A 17906-nucleotide genomic window follows, 5' to 3' on the forward strand; every position below is an offset into this window, starting at 1 on the left:
GTAGAGAGTCTAGCTCTCGCTACTGCATTCGTCAGCAAGTCCATCTTCAACTCTGAAGAAAATGGCTTCACCAACAAGGCTGATGAAGGCAATGATGACTACGCTCCCACCTATTGCTTCATGGCAAAGGGTTCCAAGGATGGTCAACCCAAAGCCATTGAGTGGGTCCTCGATAGTGGATGTACAAACCACATGACTGGTGACAAGAATCTATTGATGGATGCTCCCTTATCACCATCGCATCTGAAGCATATCATCTTCGCTGACAAAGGCAAAAGTCAGGTATTGGGTCTAGGTAAGGTTGCGATCACAAAGGATCGACACATGGACAAAGTCATGCTTGTCGAGTCCTTAGTATACAACCTCATGTCTGTCTCAATGCTTTGTGATCTTGATATGGTTGTTGTCTTTGGCAAGTATCGTTGTGTTGTGGTTATGGAAGCTGACAATTCCAAAGTCTTCGAAGGCTTTAGGAGAGGAGACTTGTATATTGTTGATATCTCTACAGGACCGTAACTAGCCGTGTGCCTACTTGCAAAAGCTTTAGAAGGCTGGCTATGGCATCGACGACTTGGTCATGGAGGCATGAGGAATTTGCACACACTTGCGAAGAAGAAGCATGTCATTGGCATTGAGAATGTCAAATTCCTCAAGGATCACTTGTGTGGAGCTTGTGAAGCTGGAAAGATGACCAAGGCTAAGCATCCAGCGAAGACTATCATGACCACTACTCGACCATTTGAATTGCTTCATATGGATCTCTTCGGTCCTAACCATTACTCAGCAGTCACAAATGATGCATCTCTCTATGGCTTTGTTATTGTTGATGATTACTCTCGATACACATGGGTACACATTGTTACTTACAAACATGAAGTGCAGGAAGTCTTCAAACAATTTTCCTCGAGGGCTTCAACCAACTTTGGTGTGAAGATCAAGCACATCAGAAGTGACAATGGAACTGAGTTCAAGAATTCTGGTCTTGATGACTATCTTGATGAACTTTGTATTACTCATGACTCATCTGCTCTTTATACTCCTCAGCAGAATGGCGTCGTGGAGCGCAAGAACAGAACTCTTGTTGAGATGGCTCGCACTATGCTTGATGAGTACAAGACGCCTCGTCACCTCTGGATTGAGGCAATTTATACTGCGTGCCACATCATCAATAGGGTATATCTTCACAAATTCTTCAAGAAGACTGCCCATGAACTCCTCACTGACAAGAAACCCAATGTGAGTTATTTCAAAGTCTTCGGTGCTAAATGTTGGATTAGAGATCCTCATCACAGTGCTAAATTTGCACCGAAAGCACATGAAGGTTTTATGCTTGGTTAGGGAAAGGACTCGCACACCTACAGAGTCTTCAAGAACGTTCTTCACAAGGTTGTTGAAACTGTAGATGTGCGGTTCGATGAAACTAATGGCTCGCAAAGAGAGCACCTACCCTCTGTGATAGATGAACCAGCACCTGAGGAAACTATCAAGTTCAAGGCTACTGAGGATGTCATTCCTACCGAAGAATCTGCTGAAGAATTCATTCCAGAACATGAAGAACGTCGAGCTAATGCACCTGAAGAAAATGCTGAAGAAAATGGTGCTGAAGAAAATGCTGATCAAATTCCTCGACGACAACCAACTCATCCTCGCGTTGCAAAATAAGTGCAAGTTGAAAAGATCATCGATGACATTGAAGCACCAGGTCCTCTCACACGCTCAAAAGCTTCACATTTATCTAACTTTTGTGGGCACTATGCTTTTGTCTCTATCACAGAGCCCACTAAGGTAGATAAAGCATTTCTGGAGCCTGAGTGGATTCAGGCAATGCAAGAAGAATTACATCAATTCGAGCTCAACAACGTCTGGGAACTGGTTAAACGTCCAGATCCTCGCAAGTACAATATCATTGGCACGAAGTGGATCTACCGCAACAAGCAAGATGAAAATGGCCTTGTGGTGAGGAATAAGGCACGGCTTGTAGCTCAAGGCTACACACAGGTTGAAGGAATTGATTTCGATGAAACTTTTGCACCTGTTGCTAGACTTGAAGCTATTCGCATATTACTTGCTTATGCTAACCATCATGATATCACTTTATATCAAATGGATGTGAAAAGTGCATTCCTCAATGGTAAGCTTGAGGAAAAAGGATATGTTGCTCAACCCCCAGGTTTTGAAGATCCAAAGCATCCTGACAAAGTCTTCAGACTCAATAAGGCCCTCTATGGCCTCAAGCAAGCCCCTCGGGCATGGTATGATACTTTGAAGGAATTCCACATGAAGAAAGGCTTCAAACCCGGTTCACTCGACCCTACTCTTTTCACTAAATCTTATGATGATGAATTGTTTGTGTGCCAAATATATGTTGATGATATTATCTTTGGCTGTACTGACCAACGTTATAGTGATGAATTTGCCTATATGATGAGTGAAGAATATCAAATGTCTATGATGGGATAGTTGAAATTCTTCTTAGGTCTTCAAATTCTTCAACAGCGCAATGGCATATTCATATCTCAGGAGAAATACCTCAAGGTTGTACTGAGGAAATTCGGCATGCAAGATTGCAAAGGCGTCAAAATTCCGATGCCCACAAATGGCCATCTGTGCACTGATGAAAATGGTATTGACTTCGATCAAAAGGTATACCGCTCCATGATTGGTTCTTTATTATATTTATGTGCATCTAGGCCAGATATTATGCTTAGTGTTTGCATGTGTGCCCGATTTCAAGCTACACCGAAGGAATCACACCATAAGGCTATGAAGCATATTCTTCGATAACTAGCTCATACACCAACACTTAGATTATGGTACCCCAAGGGCTCGGCTTTTGATCTCATTGGATATTCTGACTCTGACTATGCTGGTGATCGTGTGGACCGCAAGTCAACATCTGGTACATGTCATTTCCTCGGACGATCTTTGGTCTGTTGGTCCTCGAAGAAACAGAACTGCGTATCACTGTCTACTGCTGAAGCCGAGTACATTGCTGCTGGTTCTTGCTGTGCTCAATTCCTGTGGACGAAGCAAACTCTCAAGGACTACGACGTCAACATGAAGAATGTGCCTCTCCTCTGTGACAATGAGAGTGCCATCAAGATTGCTCACAACCCAGTTGAGCACTCGAAGACAAAGCACATTCAGATTCGTCATCATTTTCTTCGCGATCATGTGTTGAAGGGCGACATTTCTATTGAGCATGTGAAGACTGAAGAACAGCTTGCCGATATCTTCACAAAGCCCTTGGATGAGAAGAGATTTAGCAAGTTGCGGTGTGAGCTAAATATCCTAGAATCTTTGAATGTTCTTTGAAAAGGACACTCATCCTAACACTTATGCAAAATTGATGACTTAGATGTGCAACACATGAAGAAACGTTTTTCTTCAATCAATGAAGAATAACACTCTAAGTGTGAAGAAATTAATGAAGAATTTGATTCTCAAAGCCCTACGACAATTGTACGCGGTGTCTGAAATCATCATTCTTATACGGTGGGTCACGCCACCACAAAAGTTGAAAATCTTCAATTTGAGTTTTTCCTCAGTTTTTGAAATTCCTCAGTTGTTCATGTTCTTCAACTTTGCATTGTCTTCACTGTTTTCATCATTTTTCTTCATTGGATATATATATATATATATATATATATATATGAGTTTATGCCCTCTACAGCATTCACTTATGGCTAATTTTTCAAGTTGGTTTTTCTGCTAAGTGAATGTGATCGGACCCTTCCCCCTCTATGCTATACTCAACCCAATCTATTCACAAATTCTTCATGTGCGTTCTATTTGAAACTCGTTCAAAATCTTCACTGTGTCCTTGTCAGCTGAAGAATTTGCGAATGGAACTTTTAGCTTATCTTATCCAAATTTTCGGCTTTGCCGCTCAAACCGTTCCGCATCCCACGAAATACTTATCTATTCACCCACGATCTAACACGATCTCCACTTCTCAGTACGTGGGTGACACATGTCAAGCGAATGAGAAGGGTCAGGGGCACGTTCGTCCAATTTCTTCGGGCGAACAGTTTTTCACTGTGGCTATAAATACCCCCTTTCCTTTCCCCACTTCCTTTACTCCGCTCGACCTCTCTCTCTCTCGCTCGAGCTTCTCAAACCCTAGCGCCGCCGCTACTATCGTCGCCGGTGAGGAAGAGCTTCACTGCCTCGACCTCGTCACCGCCGTACTCACGCCGGCCGCGGAAATCTTCACTCCGCCGCCGCCGTAGCTGTCTTCCTCCGCCAAGTTAGGGCGTGGAAGATCTGCACAGACGAACTTCTCATCTCCACTTCATAGTTCGTCGTGTTCTTCGTCTAGGGTAATTAAAAGTTACTTTTACTGCCCTCTTGATTCAAATGATTTCTATAAAATCTTCAAAGGTGTTAATTCTTCAAATTTTTCACACACTAAACACCTCACATGTCATCTGTTCTTGATTCGTTTCTCTAAGCATCATTTTTCTTCAAGATTCCTCAATTGTGTGGATCTTCGATCTATACAACTCTAGAACCTAAGACAAAGAACGCTTAGTGAAATTCTTCAAGACTCATCTGGTCAAATTCCTCAAACTTGTTCTTTTTGAAAAATCTTCTGAGAACGCATATGACCTCTTCAAATTCCTCGCAACTATACTCTGTTCACAGGTACTCATGTCCGCTACTGAATCACTAGGTTCTCATCAACTTAACTCATTTGCAGCGTTCCTCGAAGAAAGGTTGCATACTTCTTCAGAGAATTCAATTGTTCAAATTCCTCATCTGAAGAAAATGGCTGATGGAAAGAAGCCACAAAAAGGAGGAAAGAGGCCTGAGATCAACACTGCATTTGAAATCCCTGAGGACATCTATGCTGGGTACTGCACACCCCCTGAGGAAGATAAAAATCAGCGCAAGGTGCACATTCAGAAGATAGAGAGGAGATGGGCAAGAGAGTGGAGGGAGTACAGGTATGTGACTCCCAAGTACATGAAGAAATTCGCACTCAATCCTCCATGCTCAAGACCTCCGTTGGCACCTGGCCAAGAAGCTGATCTCACCAGCCTTAAGCGTGGTGAAGATTATCCTAGAGAATGGGCCAAGCGCCAGGCAAAGCTGGCCAAACAGGCAAAAGATGCAGTGAGGAAATTCAACGAAGACACTGCTGCTGCTGCTGCTGAGGCCTCTGTAAAGCCGAAGAAATCCATGGCAAAGAAGCATGCGCATAAGCCAAGTGCTTCTTCTTCAATGCCCTCACGGCCAAGTTCCTCAGCTAAGCCCTCACGGCAAATTCCTCACACTGCTCCTGCTCCTCCAAAGTCCTAGCTGCTCCGACCAAATCCTCAGCACCTGTGCATCTTGCCACGTGCCAAAGGACTACAGGCATCTCTATTACCTCAGGAGCTTCAGCTAGTTCCTCAGCTACACCAAATTCTTCAACAGGCCCCTCTCTGCTGAAGACAAAGACCACTGCTGGACGAGGCTCTCGCCCAAGTCCTCACAAGAAGCAGGTCGCCTTCCAAGTGCCGTCTGAAGAAGACGAAGCTGATGATGAAGAACTTGCTGAAATCATCAGGGATAGGCAAGTCAGGGCCGCTAGAGCCAAGGGCACAAATGTGCCTCTGCTTTTGGATCCAAAGTTGATCCTCGATTACATTGATCTCTGGCACAAGGACCCAAACACTCCTATGCCCGACTTCAACCTAACTCCTGGCCAGAGTCATATGCTGACTGCCTTCATCCAAGAAGAGAAATGGAAATTTGAGAAGGCCAGGCAGCTCAAGAAAGCGCAGTACAGGAAGGAGAAATTCCTGAAGAACAACGTTGTCTCTATGACAACTGATGAACTTGTGAAGATCCAGTCTGAAATCAAAGTCCTCAGCGATGATTTCAATGCTTACTATGCTGATTGCAAAGGAGCCAAGGTCAGGTTTGTTAAACTGACTAAGATGTTCACCTCAAATCTTGCAGCCCCATCGCAACAAGAAAATCCTTAGGCTGAAGCATCTGCTCAGCCAACTGATGAACATGCCAGCACCGCTGATGACAATCAGGCTGCTGAAGAAAATGTGAGTTCCAGGGCTGATGACTGCATTCTAGCCGCTGATGAAATTGCCAGGGCATCCACTAGTGGTGCGCCTGAAGAAAATGAAGAGGTCAGGGCAACTGCATCAGTTGTGCCTGAAGAAAATCAACCACATTCCTCTGCTCATCCTGCGCCTACCCCAACTCCAATTCTTTCATCTACATCAGATGTGAAGAAGACCAAGGCTGCAGAGCGTGCAGCAGTGAAGAAAAGGAAAGCATCAGCTCCTTCAGATTCTTCAGCACCGAAGAAGATGAAGAAATTGACAAGCTCATTTGCTAATCCAATTGATGATGTTCTTGTTTCCTCCATGCCATCAAAGGAAATCGTCCCTTTTGATGAAGAATATGTGATCCCTAGCGGATCTGATGAAGAGAATCCTTCTGCTGCTTCGTCAGAGCAGATGGATGAAGAAATTGAAGTGGATAAAATCCCTTCAACCCCCACAGTTTCCTCGCATATGCCTCAGTTTACTGCTGAAGAGGCTGGCGTTGAAGAAATGGAAGATGAAGATGTGGACATTGGTTGTACCACACTAGTGATGAATGATGACTTTTGGGAAAGTCAGCACCCCAACTCTCAACTCTTCACACCATTGCAACAAATTCCTCAGTCCCCAGAAACTACAGTTCAAATGGGATCTGATGAAGCTCATGAAGAAATTCCAGCCACTAGTGCTGAAGAAAATGAAAATGAAGAATTGAAGACCCAGGCTGCCACTGAAGAGGAACCAAAAATTCCTCAGCCTGAAGAACCTGAGATTGCGATTCATGAGGTTGTAATGCAACTGACTGACGCTCCTCTGCCCAAGCCAAAGGATCCATTCTCAAGGAAGCAAAAATTCAAGGCTAATGATTTCTTCGGCGAGCACGTATTCTTCACTGATTACAACCCCTATGACTCTGCTCGCATTAGGAAGAGGCGTTTCTGGACTGCCAGCCAGGCAAATTTTTATTCCTCAGTGCTGTTCAACAAAGGCAAAGTCTTCGATCATGAGCACATTCCTCACGTGGATATGGAATCTCTGCCATGCTTCGTGCCAGTCCTCAGTGTTCTTTACGACGCTGGACTGTTAAATTTCTGCACTGATATATGTGGTTGGAATGAAGAGCTCATTCTTCAATTTTATGCAACTCTGCACATCACCGGAGACTCTGAAGATGTGAATTCATGGGTGCTGGACTGGATGTCTGGAAATACTCACTACAAGGCACCAGCTACTGAATTGCTTCATGCTTTGCCTCTCAGTCCTCCCCTTGAAGCTGCTTGTTGCGTATACAGTGAACCTGAGCTTACAAATCACTATATGCAAGTGCTGATGAAGCCATTGAAGCCAGGTCAGGCCCAACGAACTAAATTCCTTGTGAAGGAATTGTTATATGTGCCTCGGACTGTCTATCGCATTCTGACGAAGACATTGAGTCCTATCAAGGGCCACGACTCGAATGAAGAAGAAGTCGTTGGCATCATGAAGAATCTGCCTTTCAATATCATTCATGGCGTTCCCGTCAACTTCCATGATTTCTTCATGAGGACTCTGGCCAATGTCGCAATGTCACCGTTTGAGTTGAAGCCTTATGCTCCGTGGATTATGAGATTCATCAGAACAAGGTCTTCACTCAACTACAAAGCTGACACACTGAACCATTGCAGCTACTTGCCCCCGATTGAAGTCCTCAAACGGACATTTTCCTCAGCTGATGAAAAGGGCAAGGCTACTGCTGTTATTGATGAAGGCATTCGTCCATTGGATGGTCAATTTCGCAAGGCTGCATCCTACTCCACCAATGATGACTCTGCCACCCATGACTCTGCCGCCAACGCAACCAAGCGAAATCCTCAAGGCACAGCTCCCAGGGTGATGACTGACCATGAGCTTCTCCTCAGTCTTCACCAGAAGGTTGATCGCAATCACAAATGGGTCAAGCGTCAGTTTGGTTCAATTCTTCACAACATGACTGCTACCCACAATGCAGTGAAGAAAAACCATTACTACCTTCATGAAACCCTCAACCGCACCTGGGCTGTTCTGTCGCACATTTATAGCGTAGAAGATCTAAAGAAAATGGGTCTCAAGGAGGACTTTGACTGGTCTGTACCTCCACCGAAGAAATACAAGAAGGTCAAGGTTCCGTCCTTGGTGGCCAGCTCCTATTCTTCATCGCGTGAGACCGATGAGCATGAAGACTTGGACGACACTGCGGCAGGCCCTACATCAACAAACGACCCCAACAACGCTGGCGCTCCTTCATCAACATGATATTCTTCAGGGGCGTTAGTCCTCATTTTCGAACCTTTTGGTCATTCGATGACAAAGGGGGAGAAATTTGAGTTAGTCTTCAAGCGGGTCTATCTTATATGGGCGTTTTTTTCTAAGTTACAACTCTCGTTCTTCTGATGACTTTGTTGGATCGAGTTGTAAACTTAAACTCTATGGTGGCCTAATACTTTTGTTGTTTCTTCTGCATGCTTATTTCTCGTTAATGTTATTGCACGCATGCTGAATTACATCAGTCACCATATTTCATCATGCATTTCAAATTCTTCATATATTATGTCAAATGCGTGTATGAATTACCAGATATAGGGGGAGATCTCCATGATTCTACTCTTCAAGTGTGCATTGCTTCAAAAGCAAATTCCTCACTATGCACATCTTCAGGGGGAGTTCTTCTATATCTTCAATCAAATTCCTCAATATCAGTATTTACACTTCACATGTTTATCCCCGTTGAAAACTTGACCTATATTGTCATCAATCACCAAAAAGGGGGAGATTGTAAGTGCATCTAGTGCCCCTTAGTAATTTTGGTGTATTGAAGACTTATAGGTTAAGGGACTGATGTGTTTGTGAGTGTACACAGGTCTATAAGTCTATGAGGAGTTTGATATTTACAGAGAAAGTCGACCCCTAAAAATGAAGTTCTTCGACTGAAGACTTTGGATTTCTGAAGACTTTGAAAGTGAAGAAATTGGTGTGACCTTGAAGACTTGGTATTCATTTGAGGAACATGAAGCGTGAAGACTTTTGTTTTCGTAGTTTCATTCTCCCTTTCTTGAGTCATAGGAAACACCGTAGTGTTAAAGGGGGTCGAGGAAATACTAAGGAAAAATTTCCATGTGATGCTCAACTCAAAATCCTACACCTACCAATCCCTTCGAGTGAAGCCATTGGAAATCTCAAACAGTTCAGTCATATTCTTCAGTGACAGAGACGAAGTTCTTCTGGTCTCTGAAGAATTTGTTCTGACTGAGGAGTTAGGAATTCGCCACTGTGAATTGCCTACACAGTGAGGAACATGATAGCCCTGAGGAATTTGATACTCAAATTTCCGACCGTTGCTGTGCTATGCACTAGCTGTCCCAAAATATCTACCCAGCTAACGGTCATATCATTGAAGGGCATTTAGGTCTTATCATGACGGGCTGCTCCCTAGGCTATAAATAGCCGCCCCCTACAACCACTAGCTGGTTGGCTGCTTTGAGAGAAACTGACACTTGTCATTTGAGAGTATCCCATCCTTCGAGGACTTTGAGCGAAAATCATCAAGTGAGGAAAACCCAAACCCAAACACCTACAAACCCAATGTGATTGAGCATCACTGAAGAGATTGATCCTGCGTGGATCCGACACTTGTTACCTTTGAAGACTGTGCTTCTTCCAGACGGTTAGGCGTGATGGTCTAGAGCATCCAAGAGGAAATTGTGGATCGCCGAGTGACCGAGTTTCTGATGGTTCGGAAGTCACCTGAAGACTTACCATGAGTGATTGGGCGAGGTCTGTGTGACCTTAGCTCAAGGAGAATACGGTGAGGACTGTGTGTCCGGGACTATGTGTCCTCAGGTTTAAATACCTAGCCGCTCCAACCAGATGTGCAACTGAGACAACAGTTGGAACTGGTCTACCAAATCATTGTCTTCACCAAGCCTACTGGTTCTATTTCCTCAACTTTTTCATTTCCTCATAACTGTGTTGTGTACTTGTTCATATCTGTGTTTGAAGACTTTGACTGAATACTTTCTCAATTTCCTCAGTTCAATTTCTTTAGTCTGTTTGTCTTCATCCTGTGTTATCCTGAGTTTATGCCTTCTGTACTCTGTGCTCGTCTTCATTTCATCATGATGACCACTCTTGTGTTCTGCTATGCATACTTTTGAGTACTTATTCCGCTGCAAGTAGTTCTTCGCTAAGGAATTTCCTCACTGGCAAATTCCTCAGTGAAGAATTTATAAAAATCGCCTATTCACCCCCCTCTAGTCGATATAACGCACTTTCAAAGGTGTATATGAAGTAACCGAGATTGATTTAAAGTCCTGGGCTCCAACTAAACCAGATAAAGCACGCATGAGGTTCAGGAGTGTGTGCGGATTTGTTGGCAGGGCAAGGCTCAACATTAATCTGCCGGGGTTTTGGAAGGCTGACACAGAAACACAACGAAGGATAGTCCGGGAGATCATTGATCACTTCAACATTCCAGAGCAGTGGAGAATGCAGGTGGAACACGCTGCACTGAAGAAGGCTAGGGATGCTTGGAGAAATTGGAAGAACGTGTTGTACAAGAAGTACTTGAGTGAAGGCAAGGACCCAATCCCTGCATACCCCCAAATTACAAAGGCAGACTATGCAGAATTCAAAAGGGTCAGGGCAACTCCAGAGTTTGCTGAGAAGAGTTTCAAGCAATCGGAACTTCAGAAGAAGAACATACACCCCCACCGTATGGGTGTGGCAGGATACTACGGCATGAAACTCATATGGGAACAGGAGGACAAAGAAGCAGTAGCGGCGGGTGGGAATCCGGCCTTTAGTGAAATCAGGGGCGAACGCGCCAGAGACTACTTGGGGGCACGTGCAAAGAGGCGTGATGACGGAACTTATTACTTTGAAAACGCACGTGACGCCAAACTGTATGTAGTGATGGTAGAGGCTTCCAAGATCCCTGGAAGGTTCTATAGGAACTCGGGGCCATGTGACATTCTGTCTATTGCTCTGGACACAAAAGAGCCCCCTGGCCGTGCAAGGGGTATATGTGTTAATGTCCCGCAGAAGAGGGCTTTCACACTCAACAAAGAAGAGAGGCTCAACATGAAAAAAGCGAGCAGCGAAATGAAGCAGAATGCATTGTTTGAAAAGTTGAAGGAGATATATCCGGCTGTTGTCGGTGGGAAACGACACCTATGGGATCACAAGAATCCCTACTACGGTTGCAGGGGCGCGGGGTTGTGAGAAGAGCAGGATTAGCAGTCAACACAAGGATCATTTACCCAGGTTCGGGCCACGAGGATGCGTAATACCCTAGTCTTGGTTTGGTGTGTATTTGAGAGAGTTCTTGAGCTCTCGAACTAGATACGGTGGCTGCGTAGTTCAAAAGAGCTGAATCCCTCTCCAGTATGCCAAGGGCCTCCTTTTATAGTCGAAAGGGGCTGCCACAGTGGCACACAGGAGGTAGAAAGGCCTACAGTGCAGCGAGCTTATCGCTCGTGTTATAGGACAAGACGCATTTAATGCGTAGCTTAGGTGTCCCTTAGCTTTATTGGGGATGGGAAGGAGGCCCGTCCCGTCAGTTGCCGTCGCGCCTTGCTTCGACACGCGCCCAGGCCAGCGGTGCATGCGGCGCCATGTAGGCAGGTAGGCAGCTGAGGTGGCGCGGTGGTAGGGTCTTCACGAAGATCTGCATGCCACCACACAGGTGCCTGCTGAGTTGGCGTAGAGGCCGCCCGTCGCCACGCAGGTGCCTGCCCAACTGGTTGAGCTAGCAGCTGCTTGGGGATGGCGGTGGAGTCTTGGTCGACGCGGGCCTGGCTGTGGCCCCGCTGACGCCCTCGGCAAGGGCCTTGCCGGGGGCCCGGCAAGGGTCTTGCCGTAGCGTTGCAGTCGTCCCCGGCAAGGCGCTTGCCGGGGATCTTGTGGATCTCCTCGGCAAGAATCCCGTCAAGGGTCGCCATCTTCTGGTTCTCATCTGATCTCATATCTCTATGGTCTTGACAAAGATTTGCATGCCACCACGGAGGTGCCTCCCGAGCCCTAGTTCCAATGTAGTTGGTTGAGTTGGAACCCGTGGGCTCAAGGGTGGCTCGCTCTGTTAGCATCGGGCAAGTTGCCCCAGCAAGGCTCTTGCCAGGGCCGCGGAGGCTGCCCCGGCAAGGGCCGTGCCGGGGGAGTCCACCTCGCCCTCTCGCTCTTTGGTATCTTTGGTCTTGGCGTTGCCTTGGCCATTTTGTGCTTCGGCTTCTCTCCGGCTCCCCTCCTCTGCCCTGCTTAGTGTGGCCGTGGCGCGTGGCTCCAACTGCTCGTGCACAAGTAAAGGGGTACAAAGGTGTGCCCCTACTTTTGTACACCGACAGGAGCCCCCGGGCCTGGGCCACACATAAGCGCGACACGTTGTTGGGCCAGGCCTAGAACGGTGCGCGGGCAGGCGGGGCGGCTTTTCACCGCAGGAACTCTTCGTCCGCTGCGCTTCCCCACGACCCGCGTTGAACCCACGTCGTGGAGGATCGTGCGTGACGCGGGGGGTATGCGTGGTGCGGTTCTCGCACGCATGCGTCGCATCGCAGTTAATGGGAAAGGAGGCGGCCCGTGCCTTCCCCGTAAAAAGGAATAACCGTGGGCGCGCTGCTCACTTTACCCCCTTCTCTGCGTCTTCTCCAATCTTAGAGCCGCCGCCCCTTTCTTCCTCCTTCTCGAGTTCTTGCCTTCGCTCGCTGTCGCTGCGTCTCCGCCGTCTTCTGTCTCTTGCTACCCCCAGCCGCCATGGCGCCCAAATCCACCAAGGGCAAGGGAGGGGCCAAGGACGCCTGAGTGACGGAGCCGCCGGAGAGTGCGTTGGCGGCGCAGCGAATGCAGCTCGCCTACTTCCCCTCGACGGTCGACGTGTTCGAGCTCCGGGAGGCCTTCAAACCCCTGTGGGGGTGCAAGACGGGGGGAGACGACGGGGCATCCAGCCACGCGCGTCATCCCCGCCAATTGCGCCGAGGCCGCCCCAAATCGGTACCCTTTCTTTGTCGACTACTTCTCCTGCGGGCACTTTCCCCCCTTCTCCGATTTCTTCAATGATGTCATGCACACCTACGGCTTCCACCTTTTGGATTTTACTCCGAATGCCGTGGCGTGCATGGCTCTTTTCGCGCACCTCTGCGAGGGCTTCGTCGGGGTGCATCCCAACACGGCGCTCTTCCGCCACTACTTCTTCCCTCGGATCCAACCAGGGGGCGCCATTTCTGGTTGTGTCACCTGGATCCCACGGGCCAAGGGGGCATACCCAGAGGGCGCCATGAAGGAGAGGTGGGAAGAATGGTGGGGCCGGTGGTGCTGGATTGAAGAGAAGGACCCGCCGAACTTTTGCCGGGTCCGCGACGTGCCGCCGGTTCGCCGGGGCGACTGGAGCGACATCGACACCGACGACGCGAAGCTCAAGGTCGCCACCACCAGGATCATTCGCCTTACCGAGGCCGGGCTCACCCTTGAGATGATCGGGGCGGATTTCATCCGCCGCCGAATCGCTCCGCTGCATAACAAGGGGAGGCCGGCCTGGCTCTTTACGAACGCCGCCAACATCATGAGGCTTCGCCCCGGCCTCAACCATAACTTCACGGAGATGGGGCATGCCCACGTCTGCCAGCGACTCTTCCAGCTCGACGTGAACCGCGATGGCGAGGTCGAGCGGACCGGCAAGGCCGCGAGGGCCGCCGCGAAGGCCGGCAAGGTCGCCAAGGGGCTCTTGTTCAAGTTACCGGCAGGAGTGGTTCCGCTGAGCAACAACTCACGCCGGACCGACATCATCACCATGTTGCCGGATTTCAACGTGCACGGCCTTGACCCGAGCTGGGTCGAGCCGGAGGAAATTCAAGTCCAGGAGTTCTACGACACCTTGCATGAGGGGTACGTCACTGCCGAGCCGTGGCTCATCCAGGACACCACCCAGGCAGAGCTGGACTACATCGCTGCCAGGGCGATGGAGGCGAAGCTTGCCGAGGAGGCCGGCAGCGCCGGTGGTGTGGAGGACAAGGCCGCGGCGGGGGCGGAGGAGAAGGAGCTCGCCCAGTGGGCAGAGGCCGTTGGGGAGGTCAACAACGCTGGCACCAGGGCTCCTCTCGTCGAGGAGGTGGTCGACGAGTCGTCGAGGGAGGAGGCTGAGGCTGTTGACCCTCCGGTCCTGCGGCGGGCCACTTCCGGCGAGCCGGTATGGCCCGTCAACGCCGCGCGGCGGCCAAAGTCTTCGGAGGAGTCCGCGCGTCAGACGAGGGCCGTGGCGGCGAAGAAGGTCGTCAAGGCCGCGGTGGCGAAGAAGAAAGCATCTGCCTCCTCTTCATCCAAGCGCGCGCAGACTCCGCCCTCCCCCAGCAGACGTCGACGTGGGGGTCACCTTCGACTTTGGGACCCTCAGCCCAAGGAGGAAGAGGAAGGCAACAGAGGAGGAGGTGGACGACGAGTAAGTATCTTGCTCTTTTCTGTCACCTCCGTCTCCTCAATCTGTACCGCTTGTCTTGACTTGTTTTCATCTTTGCAGGGATGCGGAGACGCTGGCCCAAAGGGTGAAGAGGGCCAAAGCCTCGGCGGGCGATCAGCCCCTGGTGGGTACTTCGAGGGCACCACTGGTGGTGTTGAACAGCCCGGACAGCAGCCCCCAACGTAAGTTCATCATTCACCCCTCGTCAACATGTGTTGGGGGGCATGTTCTCTTGGTGTTGACCTTGCCGTAGTCGCAGGAGGAGGACAGCAGCAGGAGGAACCACAGAGGGCTACCCCTAACACGCCGCCCCCATCGATCACGCCGCCCCAAGGGGCGTCCCCGACAAGGGCGCCAAGCACCGAGCCCATGCACACAGAGGAGGGGGAGGAGAACTCGGGCGCCGATGGCTTTGCCTCGGTGCCAAATGTTGGCGGGGAGGGGACCTCTGCTCCCCAGCCCGGCACTGGTAAGCCGCTCGCCTTTCGTTCCTGTTCTTTTTCTTTTCTTGCTGATTCTTGGTCTTGGCTTTGTCTCATCTCCTTCTTGGTGTCCAGATCGTCCATCGGCGGACTAGGAGGACATAGACGCCATCATCAAGGACGTCGCCAAGGACGCCACGGCAGAGGCCGAGAAGGTCGCTGCCTAGGAGTCCGCCAAGGGTGATGCCGAAGACGCCGCCAAGGGGCCTGCCGGGGAGGCCGGCAAGGCCGCTACCGAGGAAGAGGTGGTCGATGACCAGCCTTCCTCCTCTGCTGCCTCCGGCTCCGGCAGGTATCTGAGGGTGACCGACGACCTCTTCGTCCACCTCCCAGGGGCGTCCAGCTCCAGGGCGACTGTCGAGGGAGAGGTGTTCGATGAAGAGGTGCTTGCCACCGCCGGGCTCGAGGTCGTCGACGAGCCGAGCACCGGTGGCGACGGCTCTCAGGAGGAGCGGCTTCTCCAGGCCATGGGCGACAATTTTTGGAAGCTCCAGACGCTCCACCGCGCCCGCCTGGACAAGGCCAAGTCCAGGATGGCAATGGTGGACACGGCGGAGGCGGACCTCAAGGTGCGCGTCGCCCAGGCGCAGACTTGGTTCCGCCAAGCTAGCGAAGAGCTGAAGGCCGCCCAGGACGAGCTAGCCAAGCACGACGTGGAGCTCACCATGAAGCTGGCTGACACCGAGAAGGCCCAGGAGACGGCGGAGGGCTTGGCCGCTGCAGCCGAGGCCGCTCGGACCCAGCACCAGGCCGCGCTGAACTCCTAGGAGGAGGACCTCGCCAAACGCGAGGCGGACCTCGACGCCAAACTCCGCGCCAAGGACGAGGAGGTGGAGAAGCTTGTCGCGCAGCGGACCCAAGAGCTGGAGCAGAGGCACAGGGAGACGCTCGATGCCCAGGCTCTGGTTCACGCCGGCAAGGTGAAGGAGATGGAGGTGGACCTGGACGGGCTGAAGGAGCAGGCCCTGAAGCTGTCCAAGGAGAAGGACACACTCAACGGCGCCCTGACGGAGGTGCAGGACGCGACCGTCAGCAGGGTCGGGGAGCTCTCCGAGGCCAGCAACTCCATTAAAGACCTCAAGCTGAAGCTGGAGGGCCTCAAGGAGATGCTCTCAGAGGCCAAGGCTCGGTAGGAGACCCTGGCCAAGGACCTTGAGGCCAAGAAGCTGCAGCGGAGGAACGAAGCTGCCAGCCACAAGGATTTCGTGGAGGGCGAGAATCGCTGGATCAGCCACCTCGAGGACGTCGCCAGCAGGATCACCACGCAGCTGGCTACTGTCGGTGTTCTGGGAACGGGGGTCCCCAGACTTTCCTGCCTGCGGCCCACGGCGTGGCTAAGCCAGCGGGCCGTACAGCCCATCTTCATCAGCAAAGCATTCAAGACCCTCGCGAGGGGCCAAGCTTTGCGAGGCGGACGAAGCAAGACCTCCTCAGGAGTGGCCTGGCCAGGCGGGGTCATGAGGAGCGGAGATATCAAGGTGGGGCAAACCTCATGAGGCTCTCGTGACGTGAGCCATGACGATCGGCGTCAGGCGGGCGCCAGCGGGCGCAGCGTCCTTGTTTCCTCTTCGGTGCTAAGGAGGCCAGCGCAGGCGAGGAGTACCGAGGCATCAGGCAAAGGTTGCCATATCGGTGCAACGAGACCAAGACCAGAAGGACAGTAGGACGGAGATCACCATGGAGCCCAAGACGGCATCACCACCAGAGCTTTTCGCAGGCGAAGACCACTTTTGTCAGGATAGCTTGTACTGGCTGTCCCCCTTCAAATTTGCCCGCCATTGTTGGCTCCTTTCCCGCTCAATATTTGGGAAGAGGACCAGGGCCTATATAAGTAGAGCTAGCTACCACAGTAGAGACATCGAGTCCTGACTCACACAAGTTCGGCAAGCACAAGGACACCTCAACCTCAGGAGGCTGTTCTTCCCCTTGTACTGTTCATCATCAGCCCAAGAGACAATCCACCACCACACACACTGGAGTAGGGTGTTACACCACAACGGTGGCCCGAACCAGTATAAATCTCGTGTATTTCTGTGTTGCGAGTTCGTTGAGTTCGTCCGCGAGATCTTAGCGAGCCAGGGCGTGGATCGGTAGGAGGGAAAGACTTCGCGCGCACCCCAGAGTTCGAACCTTAAGGGTTTGCCGGAACCCCACATCCGACATTTGGCGTGCCAGGTAGGGGTGCGCCGTAGCTCCTCTCCACCAGCCTGCGCCCCGCACCGCCACATTGCGCCCCCACGGCAGGTGCCCCACCATCCGCCCCTGCGGCCGACATCAACAGCGGGGCATCTGGGTACCGAGCCTTGGCCCCCGCCCTACGGCGGGTGCGGTGGCCGACCAAGTTCAAGCCAGAGATGCCGCCGCGTTACAATGGTGCGGCAGACCCATTGCCGTTCCTGCTAGCGTGCGAGGAGGCTGTCCTCGAGGCCGAAGGCGACGACAAGATCATGACCAACTGGTTCCCCATGGCCCTCGCCGGCGAGCCGCGCGCCTGGCTGCTCAACCTCCTGGGATCCACGGTGGCCTCCTGGGGGGAACTCCGCGACCTCTTCACTGCTTGCTACGCGGTGCCGGCGCACCACGCAGTCGCGGCCCTGCTGGGCGGCTCTCAAGCACCGCCTTCAGATCACCACGTCAAGCCGTTCCTCCGTCAGATCGGGGCCACCTCCGAGCGCCCGGGGGCTCCGTCGGGTTGGGCTGTGCCAGAGGCCAACCTCACTGTCGGCTCAGAAGACCACCCCGACTCCACCGCCGGCTCGGGCATGCTCCAAATGCTCTGCACGCCCACCATTTGCAACATGGCCATTACCAAGACCCTCATCGACGGCGGTGCCGGCCTCAACTTGTTCTCCGTAGAAGCCTTCAGCCTTCTACACGTGTCGCTCGAGCGGCTCAGCCTCAGCAAGCCCTTCTCAG

This window comes from Aegilops tauschii, chromosome 2, assembly GCF_002575655.3.
Source record: "Aegilops tauschii subsp. strangulata cultivar AL8/78 chromosome 2, Aet v6.0, whole genome shotgun sequence".
NCBI lineage: Eukaryota > Viridiplantae > Streptophyta > Magnoliopsida > Poales > Poaceae > Aegilops > Aegilops tauschii.